We start from the raw sequence: 8,129 nt of genomic DNA on the forward strand, positions 1-8,129 counted from the left end.
TCTAGCAGTGCCTCCTTTCTCAGTCTTTTCACCTGTCAAAAGTCTTATTCCTCTCTATTCACCTGGACTAGGTAGTTGCAAGACACAAAAAATCCAAATCAAATTGGCTTAAGCACAAAAGGTTTCATGCAACAGAAAACTCTGGGGTGATGGCTTCAGGCAAGGCTGGATCAAGGAGGCTCCCCACAGGAGCTTGAGGTGCTCCACTTCACAGGCTGGAGGAAAGGGACGCCATCACACGCCCCTGGGTTTTACCATCTACCTACGCCAGCACCCATGGGTGGGAGTGTCTGCCTGAGAATAAACATATGCAGCGGGAGGGGCTGGGGGCCTGTGGGGCTTTGTGGTTGATGTGCTTCCCCCAGGGTGTCTATCAGTGTGTGTGGATGTCCCTGCAGGGAACTCGCTGTGTCTGAACCTGTGTGTGTCCAGCAGATGGACAGGGCTCCCTGGGGACCGAGAATTTGGTTCCCAGGCTCAGTGCCCCTTGAGGGAGAGTGGATGATGGCAGAGATGATAGTCTCTAGGATTTCTCAGGGCGCTCTCGGGGCTACAGGATGGGGCAGGGCCAAAAGGTGGGGTCCAGGGAAGCTGGGATTTGGGAAGAAGTGACAGAGGAGCAGACAGGGGTGAGAGAGGAGCAGACAGGGGTGCTGGGCAAGAGGACCAGGAAATAAAGGGGGAGAATTTTCTGCAGGCCCACTGTGCACCCGGTGGGGTGGGGGAAGACGCCCTCTCATCTGCTCCCTCCCTCAGGTCTGGGTGATGGGACAATCATCACCCTCATGATCATGACACTGGGGCTCCCCAGGCCCCCACCCAGACTCTCCCTGGGCTCCGGACTTCCGGGTCCAGCTGCCACTCACTGAGCACCCCACTTGGGGGTTCCAGGGGCAACTCACACACATCTCAACCCAGCTAAACTCTGCTTCTTCCCTAAGACCTGCCCCCCTGTCGGAAATAAAGTGGTACCTGTAAGGGAATAAACGCTCTCTCGGTTCTGGAGGAGAAAAGAATTTATTTACTATCTTGCAAGATAGGGCGTCCAGCCAAACACATGGAAGGAAGGCTGGCGCGCCCGAGGAAGAGAATGGCGATGTTTAAATCTCCTACTCCTAATTCGCAAGTCCCTCCCGTTTCCCCATTGACTGGGTACTACAGAGGTTACAGCCTATCCGAGAACACTAACTAATTCATCTTTTGAGATTTTAATTTGTACAGCCAATCCCAGAGAGCCAACTAGCTCATTATTAAGATTTTGAACTGATTAGCCAATCCCCCCCCAAATTTTTATTTTTTTTGCTGTGAGTTCCCACCTCTGATACTACCTCATGTCTCTTTACATCAGGCAGATTCTCTCTTCTCTTTGTCTGGGGCTTGTTTAAACTGGTTTTCCCTCCATTTCCCTTATTCCATGCTGTCTCTATGTGAAAACGAAACTTATTCCTTTCTTACAGATTCCCTCCTCTTTCTTTTTAAACACTTTTAGTTTTCACATTTTAGATTTTCAAATTTGCTAAGGGCTTTTTCACATTTTTTATCATAGGGATCTTTTTTTTTATTTTTTATTCTAGTGGTTTTGATGGGTTTTTGAACTAGCCTTTGAGCACACGGGATTATGTAGCACCTATTTGTTATAAACATTTTGGCTGGAATGACAAGGAAAATTAAAATAGATGTTGCAATTCCTTTCCATTTCTTGAACCAATTTTCCAACCATTCTATGAGTGGGTTGTTAATGCTAGAATTCTTTTCTAGTTTTTTGAAATAAGGCTGTTAAGCCTTGTAGGGCTTTGGTGATAGTTCCATTAGGTGCAGTATTATTGGGGATGAATGTGCGACAATTTCCCCCAACTATAGCACAGATGCCTTCTTTTTTAGCTAGCGTTATGTCTAGGGCCATTCTGTTCTCCTATGCCATTCGGCTAGTGGCATTTAACTGTTCTGCTATTTTTTAATGACATTCTTGGTATAGTTGATAAATTTTAGCTGATGATTGACATTTTTATTGATGGTGACCCACCAGAATAAGGATGATTTAAATTCTGCAGCTAATTGATTTTTAGCTTTAAACTCTTTAGGAACTTTCTGGGGAACCCCTATGCTATTTACAAACATTTTTTATTGAAGGAACTAGGTACACTTTGTACATTTTTCTTTTTTTCTTTGCCTTGGGTTGGTACTTTATTACTTTCAAATGCCAGGGTAAATGAGATAGCCAATTGAACCAGAGCACAGGTTCCTCCCCACCTTTCAGGTAGTGTTGGCCAGAGGATGCCCTTCCCACAGTACCACCAGAGGTCTGCTCGGGGTATAGTTAGGCTGGAGAAGTTGCTAGTACTATCCTTGCTTACATTCCACACCTGTGTACACAAAGCCATGGTACCAAGATCCTGGAGCCCTTCTTCCCATCTGGAGAGACAGGCAGAGTGGTTTCCGGGACCAAGGTGAGATGCTGGTATGGCTTTGACACTTCCCTCCTGGACTGGAGGGAAAAGGGAGGACAACGTATTACAACTTTCACCAGGAGTAGCATTTTGAAAGAGGAGTGTTATACATTTAAACTCCCTTTCATGCTTTTTCATCCTCAAGGGGAAGGGCATAATCTGAACAGTGGGTTGTTTGGTTGTACAAGCAAACAGTTACTTCTGTTTAGACTTTGGATGGTATGTTTGCCCCATTCTACCCAGGCATTTGTATTTCCATAATCTGTCTCTATTTCTGTGGTTTGCTTTAAGTCTTTGGCCTTAAGTATTCTAATGACCTTGGGGTCAATTTGTACTGGAGAGTTAAATTCCAGCCAAGTTTTTCTTAATGGTTTTTTCTTCAACCTGGGTTAAGACCCATCCCTCATACTGTGTGGTCCACCAAGCAGTGTTCCAAGAATAACAGGGGTTAGGTGTCTCATAAGTTATACTCTTAAATGTTTGCTCCTCAACAATCTTGCTTTCTACTTGAACAGTCTGCTTTCATAAATGCTTATATTCCTTCCTCAGTTGTTGCTGATGTTTTAGATTTTTACAGCTCATTACTTGACAGACATTAAATTGTACAGTTTGAGACTTTAAGCCTTTGACTACACTTATAACCAGCTTAGCAGAACCTGTTACTCCTTGAATATAGAACATTATGATCAGTATAAGCAATTTCATCATTAAGCTATACACAGAGCACAATGCAAACATAGGGTTTAATCCAGCCCTTCCTCCCTCCTAGTATGTTCTTTCAACTGTTGCCTATTTAAGGTGATCCTTAGGGGATCTGAGGTAGGAGTCACTTTCCAGGATTCAGGTTGAGTTGCTGGATACTTATCGTCTGGTTCAGGCACCGGTCCCTTCACTCGTGTGTAATGAGTCCAGCCTCTTTCTGCCGTTCGGACTGCCGTCTTAGTTGTTAGCAAGATTTGATAGGGTCCTTCCCAGATCGGTTGAAGTTTGGATTCTTTCCACGACTGGATCAGAACCCAGCTGCCAGGCTGATGTCGATGGGCAGCAAATTCAAGAGGCGGGGTTTGAGCCAACAGTCCACGGTGCCTGAGAGATGATAAAGTAGAAGACAAGGCCAGTATATAATTCTTAAGAAAAAGATCCTTTGTGTCTAGGGAGGGGAGCTCTCTAGTCCTCCTGGGGAAAGGCAAACCAAAAAACCAAAGGCTTACACCTTATAATTGCCTAAGTACTAAATTACACATGGCTTGCACCCCTCTAATGACTCCCCTAGTGTAAAACTGCTAATACTTGCCTTAGGTACAGACACTCCTGAAGTCATGTGCATGAAGAGCAGCAAGAACTTACCAACATTTCGGGCTGAAACAATTAGACTAAAGGACAACTATAATTTACAATAACCTAAGATTAATGAACATAAAAAGGCTTACCACTCTTAAATGCTAACTTAAAATTTAGTTTTTAGTACACCTAGTTTAGTGATGCTTGAATATACGTGATTCACATATATGCATACCCTGAACATACACACAAGTTTTGCTGTTAGATGAGTAAAAACTCACTCTCCAGGGAGAGGAGGACAAGCCTTGGTGTGTAGTATTTGACAATATATGTGGTGTTTTTATTCCTATTAGACTTAATGTTAAGATAGCAACCTGGCATTACCAAATGGAGACCTGGGAAGAGATATGAACCATTTACTGTTCTAAGTTTGTTTAATTCAGCTTTAGTGAACCTTAAACCCTTTTATAGGAACATTTACTTGCACTTTGAGTATGGACCTTTTGTTTTTGCCCAAAATATATCAGAAAAATTATTCTGCTTTTTACAAGAATACACAGTCTCATATATCTGGAATACAGACACATATAACTTATATACACACTCATAACCATACGAAACAGACATACATTCCCATTTACAAGCATGTATAGCCAATACACTACTGTTACACATACATAGAAAACTTTTACACAGTTTTTCTCACTTTTTTTCATTTTTCACACTATTGTGAAACTGCACACAATTGCCCAGCTTTAGAGTACACACAAACTAGTATACGCTATAAAGACACAAAGAAATAGCTTCAGTTTACTATAGATGAGTACACAGGAAATTTTTGCCAAGTTTTAAATTACACACTGACAAACTTTCACAGTTTGAAAGACTCCTACGTAATTATATTACATGCTTTTATTACATACAAATACAACTATCCCACATTCCTGTGTAAACATACAACTTAAACTCCCATTAGATTTATGAAGTTTTAACTCTCAGAATGTATCCAAATACAGTCCTAAAAAATGTGCATATAACTTTCTATATACCCTGATACACACATTAAGGGACTTTAAATGTAGCTTCCACATGCCTTAGACTTAATTACACAGCACACTAAAATATGTAAATGTATTTATTAATACCTGTTTAGCCCTACATAAGTATATGAATAGAGAATTACACAAACCCCATGCTACAAATTTCCTTCCTCCTTTTTTTTTTTTTTTTTAAACTGCTCCAATTACTTCTCTATCTCACTTTTGTCTGTTTCTTCCCTGGCTTGTTGACTCTGAATATTTCCTCTAATGGCTTATTTAGCCATTCATTGATTTTTGGATCTTCTCTGAATATTAGGCTAAAATTCCTTTATATAGCTGACCTTTTAAAGTCTGAGTTATTAACAGAATGACATTGTATTCTTGGGGCTTGAGGGAGTGGGAGTTCAACCCTTTTTAGAGGCTTTTGTGGCAGCCCTTTTCTTTTCAAAGTCTGGGGTGATGTTGGGGAGATTACCTTTTTGGCCCCACCCTTCTTAAACATCGGGGTGCCACCCAGACTCTGCCTCTTCGGGGTAAAGGCTCTACCTTCTCTGAACAGTGGGGTGGCAGCCAGGCTTTTCGCATTCCCCTGGGAATGTGCTCCACCCTCTGGGTCCTGAGGCGGCAAAACTTTTCTAGAGCATTGAGGCGGAAGGCCCACCCTCAACCCCCAGGGCAAACTTACCCTTTTCATGCATGTGGGCCACTCCACTCTCCCAGCCTGAGACCACTTGACTTCAGACCTCAACTTTCATCGTTCTTTGGGGATATGGGTACAGCCAATTTTATTTTAGGTGGATGCAGTCTCTCTCTTTCTCTCATAGCCGCCCTCTTTCCCATTTCCCTTTCTTCTCCCAAGAAAGGGATATTTACATAAACCGGAGTTTAAGAATTAAGTTAATTGTTATTTAGCTAGCCTTGCTAGGCTTTTTATTAATGATTCTTACCTTTCTTTCTTTAAGAGCCTTTAGAAACAGAAACTTTTGGAAATCTCTCCGTTTTTTTTTTTCTTTTTCTTAACTTTTGGTGGGTTGTAATTACTGGAGCAGTCAGCATTAACTGGCTCTCCAATTGCCTGGGGGCATAGACTGCTTCCACTAAAACCCCAGGCTTTAATGGTTCCCGCCCCAGTGGGGGAGGGGAAACCATAAGGTGGGGGAATGCTTATCCCAGGTTTTAGTTTCTTTTTTTTTTCTGCAGCCACCACATGGCACAGTTCAATTCTGCCTTGGAAAAAGGTTTATTTTTATTAACATGACACACGAGGTCAGCACAAAGTCAACTCTTATCTGCCTTATATTTTGGCCAGAATATATTTGGCAGCAAAATGCCTTTTTTTTTTTTTTTTTTTGTCTAAACATAACAATAATATTTGATCATTTTCTTTTACCCTTTCCCTTGGTCCAATTACTTTTAGCCCAATGTTTTAACATGTTTCCTAATGGATTATTTAGAGGAATGTTCCCCAGGGACCCTAAAGGTACCCCCTTCCCTTTATTCCCAGCCGGCTGACTGCCTCTATTCCCCATTCTGAGTCTTGCCTAAGCATCTTTCCCTTAGGATCAGCTCTAGGCTCATCAGAATGTCCCCATTCTGAGTCTTGTTTGGGCATCTTTCCCTCAGGATCAGCCCTAGACTCTCAGAATGCTTTAACCAGCAAGGTAATATAATATTTCTTTCCTTACCTTGGTCCGTGCACGGAGTTGCCTGGTTAACCAGAGGCAGGCCTTTTCATTTTCCCCTTTTCTCATCCACAACCGGCAGATTCAAGCATCTGGTCTCGGGCCCTTTAGCTGCCGGAGATGGGCCCCCAATGGCGGAGTCCGAGACCGCTCAATCAGCGGGGCGCGCCTTCCCTTTGTCCACCTCGGGGGTCCCCCTCCGAAGCTTTGGATCCCGGACGAGCCCCCAAGTTGTTGGAAATAAAGTGGTACTTGTAAGGGAATAAACGCTCTCTCGGTTCTGGAGGAGAAAAGAATTTATTTACTATCTTGCAAGATAGGGCGTCCAGCCAAACACATGGAAGGAAGGCTGGCGCGCCAGAGGAAGAGAATGGCGATCTTTAAATCTCCTACTCCTAATTCGCAAGTCCCTCCCCTGTTTCCCCATTGACTGGGTACTACAGAGGTTACAGCCTATCCGAGAACACTAACTAATTCATCTTTTGAGATTTTAATTTGTACAGCCAATCCCAGAGAGCCAACTAGCTCATTATTAAGATTTTGAACTGATTAGCCAATCCCCCCCCAAATTTTTATTTTTTTTGCTGTGAGTTCCCACCTCTGATACTACCTCATGTCTCTTTACATCAGGCAGATTCTCTCTTCTCTTTGTCTGGGGCTTGTTTAAACTGGTTTTCCCTCCATTTCCCTTATTCCATGCTGTCTCTATGTAAAAACGAAACTTATTCCTTTCTTACACCCCCAAAAAAAACCACTGCCATCACTCGCCGGCTTGCCCCTCCTCTGTTGCTGGCTTCTGTCCCCGCCCCTGAGCAGCAAGAGAGGCCCGTTAGTTCCGAAGCAGGACCTCATCCTCCTCTGCTCGCAACCGTCCATGGCTCCCACCTACTCATCAGTTCTCCCCTGGAAGCTCCCCATGCCATCCACATTGGTGACACCATGCTGTCTGTTCTCCACTGGGGGTACCACGTTCTCCGATTCCCATGGGGTGCCCCCTGACTCCCACCCACCTCAAAGCTTCTGCCCGTGCTGTCTCTTCCACCACCGCAACGTACCCTGGCCATGGTGCCTCCAGCCGGTGACTGAGCTCCAGGGGGACCCAGGACCCCTCTGATGGGTGACCCTGGCCCTGGCCGAGATCTCTGGGCTGCCCTTAGACGGTGCCACGGTCGCCACCTCCACCCGACCCTGCTTCCTTGATGTCCTCTACCAGGGGCACCCATGAAGCCAACGTTGTCGCTGGCATCTGACCACACAGGCATTTCCGGGGCCTCGGCACGCACCCTGCCCGCTGTCCCACGTGGCCCAGGACACCTGTACACATATGATGTCCTGGCTCCAAGCCAGGGAACCTGGGGCAGCCCCCTGGAACAAAGGCAGATTTAATTTACTTACTTACTTATCTATATTACTATTCTATATTTTCATTATTGCATTTTATAGAATCTTATATCTACTTTATATTTACATGTGGATACATTATGTATCATGTATCATATATATAATACTTTAATAGGTTATAGCTTATCATGGTATAATATAACATGTTACATTAACAGGTTACCAATTTGTACTGCTCACTTATTTCATAAAATACTATTTTACTTTCTCTTTGTGTTATTTTGCTTTTGCTACTTATATTACTATTTCTCTTTTATTTTTTACTTCTGGCGAGAACA

The sequence above is a fragment of the Choloepus didactylus genome, chromosome 25 (assembly GCF_015220235.1).
Source record: "Choloepus didactylus isolate mChoDid1 chromosome 25, mChoDid1.pri, whole genome shotgun sequence".
Taxonomy (NCBI): domain Eukaryota; kingdom Metazoa; phylum Chordata; class Mammalia; order Pilosa; family Megalonychidae; genus Choloepus; species Choloepus didactylus.